Source organism: Ursus arctos, unplaced genomic scaffold, assembly GCF_023065955.2.
Source record: "Ursus arctos isolate Adak ecotype North America unplaced genomic scaffold, UrsArc2.0 scaffold_26, whole genome shotgun sequence".
NCBI lineage: Eukaryota > Metazoa > Chordata > Mammalia > Carnivora > Ursidae > Ursus > Ursus arctos.
The window spans coordinates 36,186,016-36,209,345 of NW_026622941.1; the positions used below are offsets into that span (position 1 = coordinate 36,186,016).

At 37.4% G+C, this 23,330-nt stretch overlaps 1 long non-coding RNA gene across 1 annotated transcript; it reads left to right on the plus strand.

The window, feature by feature from the left end:
* Window positions 1-1,233: 1,233 nt before the first annotated feature.
* LOC130544865 (uncharacterized) lies at window positions 1,234-23,330 on the plus strand. The gene is made up of 3 exons (XR_008961545.1): window positions 1,234-1,311; window positions 18,710-18,775; window positions 23,235-23,330. It is a non-coding gene; the product is annotated as an uncharacterized LOC130544865 (long non-coding RNA).

Below are 23,330 nucleotides of genomic sequence, written 5' to 3' on the forward strand. Positions count from 1 at the left end.
ATATGTTGAGAGAGAAATTACGTCTGAAAAATTAGCAGCAGCAAATTAAAGCAGCCCTAGAGCTCAAGATAATTTTTTTTCTTTTTTAGTATTTCATGGAAATGGAAAAAAGGAGTTCGATGGGTTGGCTAGGTGCTCACATCACTTCTTTTTTCTCATTCAAGAATAAAACAAATTTTTAAGAAAAAACAAAACAAAACAAAACTGGCTCACTACAGTCTGAATCCAGTCTATGGGAAAAGACTCAAAGAGAAAAATCATTAACAATATGACAAGACTGATCTGATGGGCTGAATTATGTACTTATAAATTATTGTATGATAATTCCTTAAATGTATGGTTTGAAGAATATTGCTTGTTAATTAAAAAGACACAAAAATTAACTGTGAACTTTTAAGCCATGTTTATTCTTCCACTGTATGGATAGTAGAGTATAAAGAAAAATAAGGAAGGAAATTTAAATAATTTCTTTTAAAATACTGTTTGTATTATAATCTATAGTGTCCTAGTAACATGGAGAGCACTTTGAACTGCTTTAATACTTTCTCAAAGAAATTTAAAAAATGAACAAAAAGTCATCTTCCATCCTCCTAACCAAATATCCTTGTAGCAGCAATTAAAACACAATTTGCAAATCTCTTATTCTTAAGTATTTAGGTCTTTTTCATTTTCTAATAATAATATTGTAATGAACATCCTTATAATATAATCTTTTATACCTTTCTAATTATTTATCTGGCACAAATTTCCTCACATATAATTTCTAGATCATGGGCATGAAAATTTCACTTATTGAAAAATGGCCTTCCAGAAAAGTCTTACCAATTTTCATCCTAGTAGTACGTGAAACTATATTGAAACCAGCACTTGGAGTTATTTCTTCTTAATATGTACCAAATTAATAAGTAAAAATGGCATCTTTTAAAAATAATTTGCATGTCTTTGAGATAACTTTTAGAATTTTAATAATTCTCATGATTTTTTCATTGTTCTTCCTATATGAATTATCTCTTAATAACATCATGGATCCTTTCATAGGATAGTGGGAAGATTAAATGAGATAATTCATATAAATTAATATAGTGACTTGAAAATCTGAAGTATTTAATAATAGTTAATGACTTTTAGTTACCACTATGGGTATTGATTTGTTTTATTTCTTATTACAGATACAAATAGAGTGGTCAGTAAAGAAACTCAAACTAAGAGCATTAAGCATGTAAATGAAGATACATGCTTAATAGTAAAAATAAAATTATCCTTTCCATAAAGAACAAGAAATTACAAATCTGTGGAGGGAAGAAGTTCTTGGTAAGTAATTTATTCATGCTTCTCCCAATCCCTATAACCAGCATAAGCACTTCCCTTTACTTTAGGAACAGAGTGGTGAGTCCAAGTTTTCAGTCCAGAGAAGTTTAGGAATATTTGATATCCCAAGAACTGTCCTACGTACCACTTGGATACGCAGGGGGATACAGAACTGCCAGGTATGGAGAGGGAAGTGCAAGTCTGGGCCAAAGAGGACATCAGAGGCCAAGATTAACAGCAGAACGGGCACTGAAGGGACTCTTATTCCGCTTCAAAACCAGAAAGTAGGCTTTTCAGTACATTAAATAGAAAGTGATTAATTTTTCCTAAAATCATGGGTATAATTCCCTATTTACCCATAATTGCAATCATCCTGCTAAGCTAAAACTCCCTGCCTCTGAACTCTTGCCTCACCCATTACATTGCTACAGATGGATTTATGCTCTTCCCATCTCAGAACAATTTGGGCTCAAAAAAAACCAAACAACAACAACAACAAAAAAAAAAAAAACACAGAAAAACCAACCTCCCCGCCAAGAAAAACAAAACACTTTCAGGCTCTTCCTCTACCTCTGTACCTTTGCTCATGAAAGTAAATCTTAACAATTAGCATAACATCCAAGACCTCCATCCAGCCCTAACCTAGCATTTTCAGCATCAACTCCACCTCATTTCTCTGCACATTCTGTGCTCATGGTACTAGTCTACTCAACACTTCTCAAACATGGACCTTGAGTATTCCTCCCTGCAAGCTTTTGCTCTTGTTTACAGTTCCCTGAGCCTGGAACACCATTTCTCCCTTCTCTGTTGACAGAGATGCTGCATATTCTTCAAAGTTCTATGCAGATTCTTTCCATCAAACTTAATCACTCCTTCCTCTGTCATCTTAATACACAATCTATTTGGCACATTTCCTTTTGCCTTGTATTATTGATGGTTATTTACACTAATGCTTTCCCCTTTAGATTATAAGCATGGAAGAAACAGTGACGATATTTTAATCATGTTTGATTTCCCCACAGCCTAGCACAATAGTTCACAAAACAGAATGCCTGCCCAGTAATTGTTTCATGAGTTAAAATGAATATTTAATTACCAGTTTTAGTTGCTTTCTATATAAATATGACAAGTACATCTATGAAAAAGACACTCCCCATTAGTTCCAAAGTAGAGTTGCCAGATAAAATATAGAACACATAGTTAAATTTGAATTAGACTTTGAAATTCAAATTCAACCGGATGCCCCATATTTTTATTTGCTAAATCTGGCAAACTTAGTCCAAAGACATGCCAGTTTCACCACTATCAGAGTTAACTTCAGGGCAACAATGAATTAGTGTGGGTGTATATCTGTCCACATCCAATTCTGTTGTGGTGATTGTACATAACCACCATGGATCCTCTTCACGTGAGGGAAAGGTAATACTTTTTTTTTTTTTTTTGAAGGGCAGAAGAACAAAAGTAGTCATTTATAATTGATCCTTACTGTCTCACAAATATAGTGGATATTTGAGGAACTCAGGAGAATAGTTCTAGGTATTAATACAAATTCTTCAAATAGCTAGTTGTTCTGATCAACAGGATGATAAGGTAAACCTTTGAGGTTCCTGAGGCATTCTGTTTTTGTATCATCATCCAGGACATTTCTTCACACTGCCCTTGGTCTCTTTTATAATCTCTCTAGTATCCCAACCACAATGGGGTCATTGGGTCGGCTCTTCTTATGCCAACCTTCCAGTTCAGCTCTGAGAATCCATGTATACCCCAGGTTATTTGATAATATCCTCTAACTTTACCCTTCACCTGCACTTACTTCTCACCCCCACCACTTTCCTGGTTTCCTAGGGAACAGTTTGTTGGTCTAATAATAAACCAATGCTTGCCATTGTACAATGGGAGGAGATCAATAGAACCCCCAGGATTCTCCTTTGCTCCTAGATAACATCTGCAGTTTAACCTTCTGGGGACAATTCCTGGCTCTCCCTAAGTTGTCTGATCAAAGAAGGTTGGAATTTCCTGTAGGAGTGGGTGATGTACTCTGTGAGGGAATTATTTTTTGGAAAGAGAAACCTTGCAATATCCTTCAAATCAAATTATGTGAGCAGCTGTCTGCTGATGAGTTAAGCAGAGTCTCTTACTTTAGGAAACGTAACTAGTACGTTGAGACCTCACCATTTTGACTACAAAGTAATTTTCTATTTATTCAAATGACAAGTTGAGCTCCTATTTGCCCATAAGGAGCTTTATAGCTCCTCAGAAGGGTACTCTTACTGCCTCCTCTGAGGCTGAGGCTGTTAAAAAAGACACCCATTACAGTCTTCAAGCCTGGCCTCCTCATATTCCTCTGCTTCTGCAGACAAAAGCTCCCAGGAGTCCATGGCTTACACTGGAAAAATACTCCCACAGAACCACAGACACATTTAAAGTAACACAATTGATTAATTGCAGAGAATACATTTCTGGCCATGCAACATATTGAAAAAGTAACTGTCAGGAGGATCAAGCCAATGACCTTGGCCACTTTAGCAACTGCATTTGGTCAGTCACACAAACTATTAACAAATGTGACGGAACCTGTGGGGAAAATGCGCCTGCTGAATTAAGCAGAACAGAGCTGTGCTTGGGTATTCAGAATGCCTTCTGATAGGAGAGTGACAGCATATCGTTCCACACGCTTAAGTTGTGAAGGCCAACATGTGATGGGTGTGTTAGCACTCTGGTTCCTGCTATCTGAAACCAATTATAGATAGCTTTTAAAAAACAAAAAGAGAAATGTATCACAAGGACAGAATGATTCATGGGAATACAGAGCAATTCAAGAGAATTCTCAGACTTCAAGGAAGGACGCTAGTGGGTACTGAAAATAGGAATCTCCAGAAAATTCATAATCCTGCCTCTCCACTCACCTTCTCTGTTTTTCATTCCTTTTTCTCTTCTGCCATCAGTTTCCTCTACTCCCAAATCATCATGGAGACTTGACCCACCACATTGTGGTCAGTACCGTAAATATAATAAAAGTTGTCCTTGAAGGGTGGAGTTCTGTTTCTCAAAATGGCTGCCAGGGGCCCAGCCTCAGTAGGATGGGAGGGAAGAAAAGGGGTCATTGCAAGCTGGGCAAACACTACAAAAGCTGTCGACTGCAAGCAGTCACATCTACCATTTCCCTAGTTTTTGCCTGATTAAGGCACACTCGGAAGAGTAGAGAGTGGAGATGCTAGAAAACCTGGTTATATGCTAATGTTAAAATTATGACAAAGCAAATTTAGAGTTGTAGTAAAGCATACTAAAAAAAATGTAACTCAAAAAATGGAATGTACTATAGCATATATCAGAAACTCCTATCCCACAAACCCCAATGGTGCCTTTATCTGTCTGCCTCAATTGCTAAGCAGGACATCTCTTAGAAATAAAACTTAGTTTAACTGATTTAAAAGAACATCATTCCATTTGGGCTCATAAAGTTTTTTGTGTTGTTGTGTTTTGGGATTTTTTTTTTTTTTTTTTTTTTTTTTTACTCTAATATTACTGCTAGTTTACCATTGGCAGAGTTTGGACCTCCTGCCTGAGTACATTTCCTTAGTGCAATCAGATTTCATTCAAATACTCTCAAAAGAAGTGAAAACCCATTTTATAAAAAATAACTTTTGGATGCCATTCAGCTCTGTGATGGGGAGCTAATACATATGAATGAAACCTTACTCAGTGTTTCTCTTCATTTTTAGTCTTTTCTTTGATGCCCCTTTCACTAATGGTTATACTTCCTAGTTACCCCTTACAGTCATTCCCAAGGCATTTTTGTACATCCCTGTCATTAAAAAAAAAAATCAGTACATTCCTCCAATTTATGTTTATTTATTTACTAAAATATATACATTATAAAGTGGATAAATAATAAAAAACTTTACAAGGTGATCTACAATAAATATAAGCAGAAGTTCTAATATTTTCTTTCTCTGCACCAACAATCGTGTCGTGTGCTGGTCTATTGTCACAGGACAGTCAGTCCATTTGAGTTGAGTTGTTGTTAGTGCATTATTTTTCATGTCCTAACAGATAGTTGTGAACTTAAGGTGCAAGATGTTCTTGGTTCATGTTCACCTTAAAATGAATACTCCAAGGCTAAACTTTTCATTGTATAAGTGTCATGAATATTTGTTGACAGTACCCAAAACCACTGAATGGGTGTAAAAGTGACCATCATCTTACCAACAAAGTAAATTTTCTGGGAAAAAAAAAAAAAAGCAAAAAATTGGGAAAAGTTTGACCTGGGGGTAAGGCTGAACACACACTGAAAGAGGTGGAGCTGTCAGGCTGTGGCTGACCAAACAAACAGGACCCTACAACAGAAGAAGTGAAGCCAGCTCGATAATGATGTTCTCCAGGACCAAAGGCTCTTGCTTTTTCTTTCCATTTTCTTCTCTTGTCTACTCTCAGACACTGAGACCCTGAGGTGATGCTGACCCTGCCAGCATTTCAGACCAACAGGAAATCACGAGAGATAGTAACAAATAAACCAGCACTCTTGTCTTTTAATACAGCCCTCATCACAAAAGGAATGACTAAAATTTAACAGCAGACCAAAAATAATATAAAGGATGGCAGGCAAAGGATTTATATCTCTGGTTTAGAATTAATGGGAACAATAAGACTTGCCACTAACTAAATCAGCAGAGGCTAGTCACAAAAGAAATGATTGATTAGCAAATGTGTGGGAAAATGTTCAGTTCTTACTTTTTAAAAAAGTCATAAGTTGAAACAAGATATTCTCGTTCCTCTATCAAATTAGCAAAGATTTTAGGCTGTCGTAAAGGTACTGGCCAGAGCAGTGAAATGAGCAGTTGAATTTATCGCAGGTAGAAGCGTATGTTAACCTGATCCTTTGGAAATCAGTATTTCCATACAGATTGACAGCTGTAAGATGTATATTTCCTTCCATTTAGTAACTCTTCTTCTATTAATTTATCTTAGGAAAATCAAAAGCAAAGATTTTGAGACCAGTATGTTTACTGACACACTGTCTAAAGCATTAAAAAAATATTAACAGATTATTTTATGATATGAAAATAGGTAAATAAACTATGATATAGCTACACAATACATCATCATTCAGTTTTTACAATCTGTGTTTATTAGGAGAGCTTGGTAGCAGGATCGATGCTTCTGTTTTTAAAGTCATCACCGAAAAAAGTAGGATATGCAGTTGGCCTACAGTAAGAAGAACCAAGAAACGAAATACATAGAAGGTCTAAGTAGGAGTAGCCAAAAATTCTGAGTTATTTTTCTTGGTTGGTGGATCTATGAATGATTTTCGTTTCTTCTTTCTAGAGTGTAGTTTTTATTTTTATATGTCTTTTCAAATTTATATTCATGTAACATATTTATTGAGGATGTATCTACCATGTTCCAGACACTAAGTGCTTAGGATAAAGCAATGACAAAAACAAAATTTCTACTCTCAGTAGTGCTGCCAGATTTAGCATAAAAATATAAGCATCTAGTTAAATTGGAATTTCAGATAAACAATGAATAATTTTTTAGTATATATATATATATATAATGTTTTATTTGGCACCCTTGTCAAGGAATTTAATTTGGTGGGGGGATAAACTTTCTAAGGTTTCTTAAGGTTTTATTTATTCATTCGACAGAGAGAGAGATAGCCAGCGAGAGAGGGAACACAAGCAGGGGGAGTGGGAGAGGAAGAAGCAGGCTCCCAGTGGAGGAGCCCGATGTGGGGCTCGATCCCAGAATGCCGGGACCACGCCCTGAGCCAAAGGCAGACGCTCAATGACTGAGCCACCCAGGCACCCCTAAATTTTTTTAATTTATTTTTTTTATTGTAGCAAAATACACCTAACATAAATTTACCATATTAAAGTGTACCAGGCAGTGGTATTAAGTTCATTCACAGTGCTGTGCAACCATCACTACCATCTAGTTCTGGAATTTCTTCGTCACCTCAAAGGGAGAACTCTATACATATTAGGCAATCACTCCTTTTTCCCACTCTCCCCCAGTGCCTGACAATCACTAATCTGCTTTTTGTCTCCATAGATTTGCCCATTCTGGGTATTTCATGTAAATGGAATTGCACAAGATGTGGCCTTTTGTGTTTGGGATCTTTCAGTTGATGTTTTTAAGGTTCATCCATGTTGTAGCATTTATCAGAGTGCCGTTGGGTTTTGTGGCTGGATAATACTCTATTATGTGTTTATACTACATCTTGTTTATCCATTTATCTCTTGATGGACATTTGGGTTGTTTCCACCGTTTGCTATTGTGAAGTATGTATTGATATTATACTTTAAAAAAATAAGTGTGAGTTAAACTATTCAAAGCCCCAAGGGATAATGAAAATCTTTCTCAGAGCCTCCTCTCTCTGTGTCATATGTTTAAATAACTGAGTAAAGTAGAGGGCCAGGCAATATTCAATCAAGACAAAATAATGTTTTTAACAAAATAAAATAAAATAAAATGTGGCAGATATAAAGAAGTATAAAATATAGAGTTTACCATCAAGAAGCTTATGCTAAATTCTGGGAAATGAAAGTCAGAAGTCCAGCACGTAATCACAGCAGGGCTACTCTGCCACTGTTAGAAACAGTTGAGTTTAGATGACCAATTCAGGGCTGCCCCAGAACAATAAGTAGGGCACATCACACCTGCATGATTAAAAAGCTTACCATTGAGAAAACTGTGTTTCCAAGAAAAAAGCGAGACCCTTATCCAAAGATAAGTCATATTTTCCAACCCTTAAAGCTACAAAAGTTCAGAACTATTGGAGTCCCTCTCTAGCACCTCCTCACCGCCCATGTAAGAGAACTGAATCCTGCCTTCCCATTTTTAGAGAATGTTCTTTTGTTTTAGGTCCTCTGAAGTTTTCAGACTTACATCAGTAAATTCTTCTTCCAACAGCTGGGAGAAGCTGGCTTGCAAAACCTTGTGTTGGCATCATCTCAGAGCATTATGAAGCGTGAGAGATAGAAGCGACATGGGGGCACCTTCACACTTCTTCCTTTGGCAGGATCCCAAGCAACCAGTGCCTGACTCAAAGCCAAAGGAGACACAGAAGGGGTGTTGGGAAGTCAGATGGGGAGCTGAAGAGTTGAATCAGAGACTCCAGAGTCCTCAAATGTCTTCTATGGCTCAGTTGGTTCATTCCCTCTTCCGGAATTTGCCAGATTTTTCTTCCTTTGCCCTTGCTCAAGTTACCTGCCTTACCTTGCCTCCTACTATCCACTGATGAGAATTTTATGTGTTTTTTTCCTTTAGGGTTTCCTTAGGGTTCAGTGCAAACACTGCCTTCTTCAAAGAGGCTTTGCCAGTCTTGTGCTTCTTTGGAAAGTTTTGGAGAGCCTTCCAAAGAGGTTTTGCTGATTCTGATTCCTTCCTTCCAAAGAAGGGAGATGTGATTTCTTCCTTCTTTGGACTTTATCTCCCCATATGTATCATAACTGCTGAATATTCTACTTATTTATATTGTGTTGGCACCTGTTCCCCATTCCCTGCTGCCAACAGAGAGACATAATATAGTCCCAAAACTTTGTCTCCTTGTGGTAGCAACTACATTTCACTTGTTTCTAAGTCCTCCCCATCCTTTCATTTATTCTGCCAACACCCATGACAGGTTGAGCAGTGTCATACACAGGTGTGATGTTCAGAAGAAAGTATTTAATGGATGAATAGTTACTTTTTTTAGACTCCAATTTCAGAAGCAAAAAAGTCTCTTCAGGTACAAAATGCCTGAATAACAGGGTAGTGGTGATTACATGCTCCCTGCGGATTGGAAGTATTTGATTCTCTGCATTATCTGGGTAGATGGGTCATCTCTTCTCTCCTTTTGTTCTTAAAAGAATTTGTCTTTTAGGGTGTAAAAGGGAGAATTTAGCTCTATTCTCTCTGGATACGTCCCGAAGAGTACCCTTCCTTCACTTTCATTTTTTTTTCCTTTGACCATTATTTTTCTACACTTAATTTCTCAATTTAACTTCCTACACCAAGTCATATGAATTTTTATCCTGTTACTATTTTAAGAATTTTTTTTCTGTAGTATTACCCCAAATGATCAAACACTAGACTAATTGCCATATTTATGTGAAAAGTGGGGAAATAGCACTCTCTGATGGAGAAAATAACCAAAGCGTTCATGTCCTAACTCAAAGCACCTGGGAATATTGTTGTTATCGTTGTGATAATAATCACGCTGCTGGCCTTTCATATAGCTCCAATTGCAGTGTGGTTGTCAGCATTTGATTTTATTATTGATTTCATTAACTTATCCATCTCTTCAACAAATACTTTTGACTATGATGTCTGAGATACTGAACTAAGTACTACAGTACTACACACTGGCTCGTTTTCCTCCTCTGTTCTTCTCTTTTACCTGCACAAACTTTGCCGCCATCCCTGAAGGACTGGTGTTCTCCAGGGCTTTGTTCTTGAGTCCCTTCCTTCTCTTACTGGGAATGGCCAACATCTGGCATAGATGCAACCACTTCCGTCCCTGGAGCCAGTGGTGGATACTAATCACCGTTCATGGTGCTCTTTCCCACCGTGCCTGAAAGGGGCCTTAAATTCTTTCTCAACAGCTCATCTCGGAAAGCTCACTGTCACTTGGAGGTGATATGCAACAGGAAATCTTTCTGCTTCCCCTCTTTCTCTCTCCATGAATGGTTTCATCAACTCCTATGGCTTCTCCTCTCACTTCTGGTAAGATTATTCCCAAACTCTACCTGCCATGTTCCCGGAGTTCTGGATTCATATTTCCAATAACCTAAAGTGCTTCCCCAGTTAGTGTCGCAGACTCAGCTTGTCCAAAACCAAGCTTACCATGTTCTCCATGAACTGCTCTTAGGAATTACAATTTACAATCACCCAGTCTGGAGACTTTACCCTTATCTCTCTCTCTTATTACTGCTCATCTCCATATGCAGGTGGTCATTAAGTTATATTAATTCTACTTCATAAATGTCTCCTAAATATATCATTTCTTATCCTTTTGCACTTCCCTAGTTTAGGCCTTTACGGATTGCCTTCACGGATTCTTGTAATAGCCTCTATCATTCTCTGCGAACAAATTACTCCCTTTCCTGATTATCCTCCACCTTGCCATCAATTATTTTCCTAGAGCAATGATCTGACTATATTAGTGGTTTCTTCCACTTCCTTCAATGGATCCTTGAAATCCTTCAGTGTCACCAAGAGAAGTATCTAATTCCTTCTTAGCAGGATATCCAGGCCCCTTCACATGCTAGCACTTCTTGACCTTTCCAAACACATTCCTCATCACTTCCCCAACTCCCAGCTTCCTGCCTCAGGTGTGCAGTTAGAGTTGCTCCCTAAATACACCAGGAATTTTCACACCTGTGTGTCTTTCCTTATGCTGTGCAATCTGCATAGACTGCCTTTCCCCCACTAACTACCTAGGAAAATTCTCCTCTTTCAAAGTTTGTTTTTCCTCTCTTTTTCTGTCCCCTTACACTCCCCTCCTCTGTTCCAGTCTCCATTAATGGTACGTGTTGCTATGTTGAATGGTGGTTGGTTGAGTCTGCTCCACCAAGCTGTTTACTCCTAGCATTGTCTTACCCAATTTTGTGTCTATTATCTGAATAGCAGAGTTCCTAACGTAGTAAAAGATAAGTGAATGTTCTTGGCATTTGCCAAAGCAAAGCATGCCCTATATTCTAAATCACTTTTCTCTTTAAAGAGTAGCTGGTTAGTTAAAAAAAAAAAAAGTGGTACATTTGGCTTATATTTGAGTCTTATCACATGGTCTCAAATTAGAAATTATTGAGTTGCCAATATTTTCCCAAGTGGCCAATAATTTTTTTTTTTTTTGAAAATTATGCAGTGAGGTGATTCATCCAGACTTTGTAAAACAAAATTGTCCCTTCATTTTTTTGTTTTAGAAACAAACCATCAATGCTTGATCGACATAAGCGGAAAAACCCTTTTGTTTTGTGTAATCCACTGTTTTCATTAAGTAATTTGCAGAGTACGAAAAGGAAAAGAGTCTTTGTAGGGGGTTCCAGAGGCATTCTGCCCAAGAAAATCTGATTAATTTGAATAGTAGAGTTAGAATCTCCAACCGTACCTCAGAAAAGCCATCCCTAGGGAAAAGGACTTCACAGTAACAAACTGCTTCTACTTCTGGATAGAAATCCCATTATCCCATTTCATGCTGCCTACAAGCCCCTGGAAGAAAATGTTTCATGACACTCTCAGACTAAAATCTGCTTTACAAAGGGAAACCTGCTTGTGGTGGTGATTGGGCATGGTAATATGATATAATCAAATTTTGGTCTATGTAATGACATAACTCTTTACTATAAAATTTTAAATATGAGAAGGTATATCATAGAGTTAATGCACCCTAGACTTTAAAATAAAGATGAAGTGGGAGTGTTGGTGGGTGCCCCTAAGCCAATCTAATAATATTTACCTGCATTATAAAACTGTATTTAATAAGGCAAATAGGATTAGGGAATTATAGTGTAGTTTATGAAAGAATAAGGGCCTGCTGTCCAGATACTGCTGTCAGCACTTCCCATTGGAATTGTTTCATGAACTGTGGAAACTGATTTAAATTACACAACCCAGATTTTAGGTGGAAACATTAAGAAATGGGTCAAGACATAGAAAGAAAAAAAAATACCAGTAAGCCAGAATACCAGTAAGTGAATCTTTCCTACAAAGAAAAAGATGCCAGATTACAAATGAGCACCCTCTTTAGTTAGCCGGCTAAATCAGGGTGCAGGCCTGGATAAAGGGAACAATGGACACCTTCTGACACCAGGCTGTGTGTCTGGTGAGCATCCCTCAGTGCAAATGTTAGTACTGTGTGAGTATTTATTGTGTTTCTATAAAGTCCTAATGAGCTCCTTGGGTGAGAGTGAAACCCTTTGCTTTTTCACACTGGGCTCAAGACCCCTAAACTTCATGGGGTCAAATCTAAAGAAAGGGTAATGGACCATGAGGTCCAGCTTAATAGACCTGATATTAACACAGCAGCAAGAATGTCACCAAATGCAAAGTTTAGGGCAAGCAATGAATGAAGTATTTGTTACACTTAAATAATGTACAAAGGTTATAACAGAGTAGTGGCACTATATCAATGTCATCATTGCAGGACTTTGAAAATCTGCCATGTATGAAATAACCCTGTAACACACATCTTTAAGCTCCAATAGACAAATCTGCTTTTCAAATAATAGATTAGAATAGAAAGTTATGCCACAACAGTGACTACCTATAGTTATTTTTAGATATTAAAAATCTCTTGTCCATAGAAATAATCAGGATACTCTCAGCATCTACTATTCATGTAACAGAAATGCACAGCCCTCTATGTTGATGATATAGTTCATATACTTAAGTGTGCCTTTTTTCTAAATGTAATCGATTTTTCTCCTTGAGTGGCCTGGTTTCTTTAGGATAAGACAGATGTCCCTTGCTCTGAAATGCGTGAAACCTCACCACACCGAGTATGATGTCATGAAGCAGAACCACATGTATAAATACAGGACCCTTTCACCAGATTCCTTCGTCTGTGTACTTGTTGGCTCATCCCAATAAGCCTGGTCTGTTGTTACAGTGAATTCAGTTCAGATGATGCAATGTTAGCCATGGACTTGGGATCTGAGAGCACTGCCCTCTGTGGTTTTGTTTGATGATGAACACATCATCACTTTCTCACATGGGTGAGAATGGGAAGATCTGCAGGTTTCGTGTGCTTGTTCACCTTTGGGTTTTTATTTCCTGGAATCGACTCAAGTAGGTTGTAAATTATTTGAGGACAAGGACTGTATTTCTACCTCTGCTGTTTTATGTTTCTATTCCCAACACCAAAGACAAAGCCACAGTATTGTCCACACACTCCACACCTCATGCATATATATAAAAGAAACTTTGGTCGTTACTTACCATTGCTTCTTTGTTTCCATCACCTGATTATCACAAAAGTGGAAAATTGCATTTGTTCAGGAAATTCAGGCAGTACACTGTCAAATTAGTTAGCTAACATATGCTGTCATGAACTTTCAACAGCTTACTCTCTGCTAACCCTCCATTTCATTTTGCATTAATAACTTGATTTCCAGGAGTCTGCCCTATCCACCAATTGTCAGAGGTTACTAGAAAGTCACTTTCATATTTGTAAATGAGACCAGGTTCAAAGAGATGAAAAACCTCAAGGTTTCAGAAAAACTAGTTTCAGTGCTTCAGTACATAAAGCAAGGACATTTAGAAACAAACAAAAAAATGCTTCTGGATTCTTTAAATTCCATGCTTAACTTGTCATTTCTCTTTGTTTGCTTAGGACTAACAGGGATGGAAAGAATGACATGACCATTTTACTTTTACTTGTTACTCTTTTTAAAGAAAATACAGAGAAATTCAAAAGTGGAAACCGATTAATTTTTATTAATAAAAGAAAAGCCAAAAGCACTTACCTGTTGATGAGGTTGACCCTAAAAAAAGGGAGACTAGGAGGCCACCAGATGTGTGTGACAGAGGAACATCAAAACTCTGACCCACCCAAAAATATCACTTCCACCAACCTGACAGACACCTAGAATTTCTGTCATTGGAGTCTTTATTGTGTATTGGAACATTATTTACAGGTGGTTCATTAAAATGCAGACACAGTGCACTTACCCAGTAATATCCATTCTCTCTGTGGTTTGTATTAGCCAAGGGCAGGCTATAGTCCAGAGCAGATTGTCTGAACCAAAGGAGAGTAAAGACGAGTAAAATAGGATGTGGGGGGAATTCTGGAGACTTAGGTGGTCCCAAGGCATTGGACATGGGTATTAAGAAGGTCCCACCTGAGAGAGTGGGGTGATACTGATGACTGCCTTCTTCAAAAGTGGGCATGAAGCTTAGTTATGCCTCCTAGTGACCTGTTTCTAAAGGTTTCCCTAAGATTAGCAGTAATTAAAGGAATTTAAACATATAAAGTATAATTTTTACACAAAAAATTAGTGTAGAATTCATTTCTTCTGATGTAATTTTATCAGTGAGTCCAACACAAATGTTGGAAAAGAGGTACTTCCACTTCCAGGAAGAAGGAGTCAAGCAGACAAGAATCACCTTCCCACCATACATATACATCCACAAATTGGAAACAATTATTTTTAAGACCGTGAACATTAGGAAGTGAAGGACAGTGATACCTAAATGATGATTTTTTTTGAAATAGATTATTTTTTAAGAGTAACTTTAGATTCACAGCAAAATTGAGCAGAAAGTACAGAGAGCTCTCATATATCCTCTTCTTCCCCCGACACACAGCCTCTCCGAGTATCAATCTCCCACACCAGAGTCATACACTCATTACAACTGATGAACCTACATTGATACATCCTCATCTCCCAAAGTCCATAGTTTACATTAGGATTTACTTTTGGTGTACATTTTATGTGTTTTAACAAGTGTGTAATGACATGTATCCACTATTAGAGTATCATGCAAAATAGTTTCACTACCCTTAAAATCTATGTTCTGCGTATCCCTCCCTCCCTCCCTGTTAATCCCTGGAAACCACTGATCTTTTTACTGTCTCGACAGTTTGCATTTTCCAGAATGTCATATAGTTAGAATCATACACTCTGTAGGCTTTTCACATTGGCTTCTTTCACTTAGTAATGTACATTTGAGATTCCTCCATGTCTTTTCATAGCTTGATGTTCATTCCTTTTTAGCATTTAATGATATTCTATTGTCTGGCTCTACTACATTTTATTTATCCATTCACCTACTGAAGGACATCTTGGTTGCTTCCAAGTTTTGGCAATTATGAATAAAGCTGCTATAAACATCCATGTGCACATTTTTGTGTGGACATAAGCTTTCAGTTCCTTTGAGTAAATAACAAGGAACGCAATTTCTGGATCAGATGGTAAGAGTATTTTTAGTTTTGTAGGAAGCTGCCAAACTGTCTTCCAAAGTGGCTGTATTATTTTGCATTCCTGCCAGCAATGAATGAGAGCTCCTGTTGCTCCACATCCTCCCCAGCATTTATTGTCGTCAGTGTTTCAGACTTTAGCCATTCTAATAGATATGTAGCATTACCTCATTGTTATTTTAATTTGCATTTTCTCTAATGACATATGATGTTGAGCATCTTTTCATATGCTTATTTGCCATCTTTGTATCTTCTTTGGTGGTCTATTCATTCAGGTCTTTTGCCCATTTTTTAAATTGGGTTGTCTGTATTCTTATTGTTGAGTTTTAAGAGTTCTTTGTATATTTTGGATAACAATCCTTTATCTGATATGCCTTTTGCAAACATTTTCTCCCAGTTTGTGGATTGACTTCTCATTCTCTGGACAGTGTTTTTCACAGAGCAGAAGATTTTAATTATAATGAAGTCCAGCTTATTAAGTGTTTCTCTCATGGACTGTGCCTGTGGTGTTGTATCTAAAAAGCCATTAATTTGCCCAAGGTTATCTAGATTTTCTATGTTATCTTCTAGAAGTTTCATTGTGTTGTGCTTTGCATTTAATTCTATGATCAATTTTGATTTAATTTTTGTGAAGTGTGGAAGGTCTGTGTGTAGATTCATTTTGTGTGTGTGAGTGGATGTCCAATTATTTTAGCATTATTTCTTGAAAAGACTTTTTCTCCATTGTATTGTTTTTGTTAAATATCAGTTGACATCTGTATATGAGTCTATTTCTGAGTTTTTTATTCTGTTCCATTGAGCTATTTGTCCATTATTTTGTCAATACCACACATCTTGATTATTGTGGTTAATAGTAAGTCTTGAAGTCAGGTAACATCAGTCCTCCAACTTTGTTCTCCTTCAATATTGTATTGCTATTCTGGGTCTTTTGCCTCTGTATAAAGTTAAAATTAGTTTGTCAATATTCTCAAAATAACTTGCTGGGATTTTGATTGCTATTACATTGAATCTGTAGATCAAGTTGGGAAGAACTAACACCTTGACAATATTGAGTCTTCCTATCCATGAACATGGATACCTGAGGTGGTAGACTTTTAAAATATTTTGCATATATAGATAAATAGAGACGCTTTAATTGGGAAAATTACTGATATGTTATTTAAAAACAATGAAGTTGATGTTGATTTAAAAAGAACACTTTTGATGACTTTAATTATAAAAATTAAATATCCCCAAATTTTCTTACAAATGTTAAACAATTCATTTATTCAAGAATATTTATTGAATACTAATAGAAGCCAAACCCTACACAAAATGCTGAGAATACAAAAGCATACAAGACAAAGTTTTTCCCTTCTACAAGCTCACAGTTTGGAGGGGAATGAGAAATAGGGGATTGCATCATTGTATCATAAGGGTTACTGATAGATGTGAAAGCTACAGGATACCCTGGGACCAACGAGGGGCAAAACTTACCTTGAAGGGTCAGGGAAGGCTTCCTGCAAAGGGTGACATTTAAGCTGAGATGACTTCTTGTCTTCCCAACTTTTAAATATTGAAGGACTCCATCCTCTTCGCTATCTACATCCAGTTCCTAGATGATTACATCCATTTCAAAGCTAAACAACAACTTCAGCTCCTGGGTCCCAACACTTACTTCAGCATTCCTGATTTCTCTCTTGAACTCTAAACTCAGATATCTAACTGCCTACTAGACATCTACATTTGGATGTCCAAGAAGTGTTTCAAATTTGATATAAGACAATAGTCTCGATTTTCTTCTCCAAACTCAATTTCTCCCCAGTCATCCCACCTTAGCATCCCCGTTGCATTATCTGAAAACCTTGGAGTCACCCATGACTTCCCTTTCTCTCTCATTCCACAGTCAATTTATCAGCAAGTCCTGTTGACTAATTTCAAAATAAATCCCAACTTCAGTGACCTCCCCTGCGATCTCCCTAGCTCATGCCCATCATTCCCTATCTGAACTATTGTGATAGATTACTGGCTCTTCACCTAATTCCAGACTTGTTCCTCCACAGCAGGCTGAGAGATTTATTTTTTATTTTTTATTTTTTTTAGTATCTGTGGTGTCAGTTTCCTGCTTTCAGTTTTCAAAAGACTTCCTACAACCCTTAGACTAAAATCCAAATTTCATACAATGGCACACCTAGATTGTTTGTTCCCTTCTTACCTCTCATTTGTTTCCTACTTATTCACCCTTGGCTTACTTACCTTCCTCTTGCTACAACTGGCCTGTGTGCTGATCCTCACAAGTGCCATTCTCATTTTCATATTAAAGCCTTTGTATTTGCTCTTCCCTCAGCCCAGAATTTTCTTTCCTCAGATCTTGGCAGGGTTCTAGACCCGCCCCTCACATTGCAAGGGCCCAGGGCAAAAGTGAAAATAGAGATTCTGTATCTTGTGTTTACAATGATAACACAACAAACTGCCAAGTAAAATATATTATACTGCCTTGCCTTGACAAATAGACTTTTATGGTGACAATTTTTCTTTAGTGTAAAGCTGTGGTTATTCTATGATATAGTAGACAGAATATCAAAGATTACTAACTTTAATAATTTTCATAATGACTATCAAAATTTTAATTAAATTGGTTAAGTAAAGATGAACTTGTATTTCTTGTATTCTTTTTGGAAAAAGTACGTAGATTGTAGTAAATATTTTTATACATATAAAATGATCCACAATTCTAGTGTGCAGTGTCCTTCTAATTTCAATGTAAAAAGTCGAATTAATTTCTATCTCCAAAACTACAAATCAGACCGTGAGGAGAAGGAAGGAAGTGGACATTTAGCACTAATGGGAAATAATTTGTCATTATGCAAGAATCTGTTCTTTCCTGAGAAGAATCTGACATGTCAATTACCATGTCTTTCACCTTGCACCGCTGTTACTCCTGGGCGGTTGACATGAACAGAAGCACAGCTCAGCCACCCTTAACAGCATTTGGACACTGTGGCCTTTTGTTTTGAGGTCATGGCACAAGGGATTTTTGACAAGAGTTTCCCTGGGGTCTGAGCAGTTTTATTCACAAGAAGAGACATTTAGGGTCACTCGTTGTGCTGCGCACTGAGTGCCAGACCCTGAGTAACAAGCACTCATGTGTTCTTTGATAAATTTGTGTGTGTGTGTTTGTGATATGTGGGTCTCTCTAACAAGCAGAGCCTGGGGAAGCTGCCCTGTTGCTTGAGTCTGAGGGTTGTATTACAAAGCTCATGCCTGTGATTCTTTCAGGCTTTGATTCAAACGCCACCTCATTGGATACTCCCAACAGACATACACACGCACACACACATAAATGCCCACTATACACACACGTGCCCTTCTAGTTCGCTAGGCCCTCTTCAGGATTTCATTTTCTTCAGAGTACTTATTCCTACCTGACATCTGCTGTGTATTAATTTTTTATTGTGTATGTCCCCAACTCAAATGTGAGCCCTGTAAATAAATACTCCCTTCCTCTTTCCTCTCTAGGTCACTGCTGGCCAGTGTGTGTGCATGTTCAGGGGAGTGGAAACAGGACCAGCAGCTAGAAAGAAGGTAACACAAGGAATGCAGGACAATTACCCAATTCACTAGTGCTCAGGGATACTTCTGACAAATACCATAAAATACTACTGCTTTCCAGATCGGTGTGTTTACAATTAAAACTAAGGGAATCTTCTGATAGAATTTTAGTTTGGGAGTGGAGAAATGAAGGTGACTCGTGGACATTTTCCTTCCCCTTCAGTTTTCTGCAGTGAGAACTTGAGGGCGTCTTCTCAAGTCCTTTCTCACTCGCTGTGGCTCCTTTAGCTTGTGTGCTTGAATCATAAACACATTACCAAAATCAGACCTTCCCCCTTACAAATATATCTACATGATCCTATCATTTACCAAGTAATAAAATGTAAGGTGAGAAAGATAAGGATATTGTCCTAGCCCAATAAAACTCAATGGAAGAGCAATTAGCAAGACAACTGCAATCTAAATGCAAACAAAAAATAAATATTCTTTTTTTAAAAGATTTTATTTATTTGAGAGAGAGTAAGAGAGAGAGAGAAAGAGAGAGAGCACAAATGGCAGAGGGTAGAGGGAGAAGCAGGCTCCCCACTGGGCAGAGGGCCTGATGTGGGGCTCTCAATCCCAGGACCCTGGGATCATGACCTGAGCTGAAGGCAGAGGCTTAACCAACTGAGCCACCCAGGTGCTCCCCAAAATAAATATTCTCATAAATAGAAGGGTACTGTATTACCTGAGCTTTTTCTTTTCTTTTTTCTTTCTTTTTTTTGGTGGGGGGGAGGGGGTCTTTTTCTTTTCCATTCTCTTAGTCTCTCTCTCAAACCATCACTCATAGATTATACCAGTAAAAAGTACATAAAGGAAATCATTGTAAAAATAAAGTTAATATATCATGACTGAAGCCAAAAATATATACTTTCTTTATAATGGCAGTGAAGGAAAAAAATGTAGAACTCATCCCATTAAAAGGGTTATTAATAACACTTCACTAATAACATAGACTTCAGTAGGTCAGCAGTTTAGCTGAAGCAGTCCCTGACAGCAAGCAACCTCATCAGAGTTTGGTTCCTTTTTTCTTTTGAAATGTTTCTTCATGAAATTGTTTCTGGTGTGCCTGTGTCAATGGCTTCAAAGCATTCCTCTTTCCTTTTTTTTTTTTATTTTAAACTTTAAAATGTATGCTCTCCCCACAGAAGCTTCATACAGTCTTCTAAGCTGTTGGAAATTGAATCTTTTCATGGCAGTAATGATGATCAGTTAGCTGATGTAAACATTCAGGAGCTATCCAAAACGTCTGCACCAAACGCTAAGTGAAAATAGGAGATTTCATGTTTCATTCTAAAGACTTAGACTCTTTTATAAATAGACATCAAGAATGAATACTGATTTGCACTTTTCTTGGAAAATTCTGCCACCTAGAATTTATATATAGGAGTCTACAGTTTAAAAAATGAGGTAGACCTCATAGTTTTAGGGAGAAGACATGTTGTACAATTCTATATACAATTACACGGGGGGAAAGGGAGAAAGGAGGAAAGGAGATCTTTGTTATAGATTCACAGTGTTTCAGGACAAGAATTATGCCATGTTCTCAAATTGACTTGACTTCAGATGTGAGTAATTCTCCAGGTACAAATTGCATATGGTTAGTTATCATGGCTCTAGACCTTCCTTAGATAAAACCTCCAGTTATCTGTAGAAGAGTATGTATTATTAACAAGCCTTTATTAAATTACTATGTGCCAGGAAGTGTGCTATCCACCAAAAATGTGAAATTTAGTTCACATTCCAGTGAGAAAGAGCTACGTATTAACACGCACACACACATACACACACACACACACACACACACACCCCATTTAATACCCAAAAGAATTGAGAGCAGGGTCTTAAAGAGATAGTTGTACACCCATGTTCAATGCAGCATTACACACAATAGCTAAAACTTGGAAGCAACCCAAATGTCCCTGGAGAGATGGATGGATAAACAAAATGTGATATGTATGTACAATGGAATATCATTCAGCCTCAAAAAGGAAGGAAATCCTGGCACATGCTACATCATGGATGACCCTGGAGGACATTACATTAAGTGAAATGAGGCAATTACACACACACACACACACACACACACAGACACACACACACACACACTAACACTGTATGATTCCACTTATATGAGGTACCTATTATATTCAAAATCATAGGGACAGAAGTAAAACAGTCTTGCCAGGGTCTGGGGGGAAGGGGAAATGGAGAGTTATTGTTTAATGGGTACAGAGTTTCAGCTTTGCGGGATGAAATGAGTTCTGGAGGTGGATGGTGGTGATGGTTGCATAACAATGTGAATGTAATTAATTACAGATAAAAATGGTAAAGTTAGGCTGTGTGTATTTTATCACAATAAAAGATAAAAAACACGTTTAAAATTGATAAGAATGTAATAGGAACATAACATACTGTAGAGTCACTGAAGAGGAAGCAGTTACCTCTGTGTTGTGTGGAGACATGACCAGAGAAGGCTTGCAGTGGAGAGGAGAGCTGAGGCCTCCCAGGACACAGAATGCATTAGCACTTGCTTAATTACCTTCCCTTAACACCAGATTAACCAACACTCCGTCCCCTCTATACACCTACTGCCTGGAAACCATGGCTCCTGGTTCCTGACTAGAGTACCTGCCCTGCAGAGTGCCCCAGACTTTCCCTCTCACTGACGACTTGTGTGCTTATCAAGTCAGAGGTGTTGATTCCCCGGGGTTTATGCCAGTTGTATTAATTATTGTAATTACTCAAATTAAATGTTATGTAAACCAATTCTGTTTCGTCATGGAAAGAAAGAGAATTGTTGGTCTATAAAAACAAACGCTTTGGAAAGGCTCCATAAATTAATCACTATAACAAAAAATTGAAGTTATTGCATTGTGAAGGTCAGACACCTAAAAATAGCTACAAGACAACTGTAGACATCTAGATGGATTTTGCACTCATTACTTTGCAAGTGCATTTAAATTTCTCTCTTTAATGAAACTAAAACTAGAAATTACAGAACCATGCAAAAAGGACAAAAATAATGCAAGATCAACTTTAAGAAACTTCATCAGCAGACTCATTCTCAAAGAAAAAGCCTTGGCCCTACCCTGAAGTTTGGCCACTAAATGAGAAACTTGTATTTTAATTTAAAACAGTTAAATAAATATAGATATATAAATATAGATGCATAATCTTTTATCAGTTTCCTTTCTCTACCATAATATCAATTACAGGTGTGATTTCCTTGGTTAAGAAGACATAGTGGTTTAGAGCATAGACTCTGGGTTGGATTATGGCTCTACCACTTATGAGCTATCTGACTTGGAACAAATTAATCTCTTTACACTTTAATTTTATCATCTACTTAATGGGGCTAATTACAGTACCTATCTAAGACATTAAGTGTATACAAAGCCTTATAACAGTGCCTGTCACAATAAATGCTATGTAAGTGTTAGCTATTACCAGTACTAGTAATGGTACTGGTACTATTACTACTAACTGTATTTTGCCAGGGAGAGAGGAGACAGAAGGATGCAAAGAGGAGCGGGCATTTGGAAAAGCAAATGGTCTGCCAACCACAGAGTTGTAATCGTGCTAACTGGAGGTATAGTACCTGTGGGAAAGATGAATGATGAGATAGTCTCAGGACTAGATGGGGAAGGTGCTTTCCTGCTACCCCATTGCTAACCCACCCTGTATTTCTAATCCTCTCTGCTCTCTTGATCACTTATATGCCTGGTTTTGAGATCCTAATGAACATGGAGATTGAGTAGTCTCAAACCCTAACCAATTTACAATCTGGCAAAAGATTCTCACACATAAATAATACGAGAGAATACATGTTGCTAAGAATACATTATATATTCTGTATGTAAAACTGTGTTACTGGTGCAAAGAGGAAGGTGCAACAAATTGACCTGAGAGAAGATGATAGAAAGTGCTCATTCAGCTGGATGAATAAGCATTTATCCATAAATGGTTGCATAAAATAATAAGCATCCAACATGCATAATTGCCATGGCTAGAATTAATAGAAGAGGTCATCAGAGTGCCCTTTGCAAGTACAGCAGCAAAGAAACCTCCTGCCCTACACTAAAAGATTTGGAAAATATAACATCTGTATCACAAGGTCATGGGTATTTTCAATTTGACTTCTCCCTGATGAAACTCTGAAATATGTCACTGAGCCAAACCACCTATCTATGATTAAGTCATTTGACTTCTGAAATATTTCTTTCTTCCATCTTCCTATTTTTTAGCTCTCTAGCTTAGACAACTGGCAAGATAAAAATGAACATGAAATGTTGAGAACAACTAAGAAAAGGCTATAACCATTGTTCACTGTCTTTCCCTTCAATACAACACAATAAAAAGAGATTCCATAAAATCGTTCCACTTTGGTATCATACTTTATGGGCAATGTCATTCTGGCATCATTATTCTGTGCCTCATGTTAACATTCTAGAAATGGAGACAGTGGAGCTTTTTCCTGAATGCTCACTAAAGATTGGAAATGGACAATGAGGAGATCAAGCACTGAGCAGTGGGATTCAGCACAGAA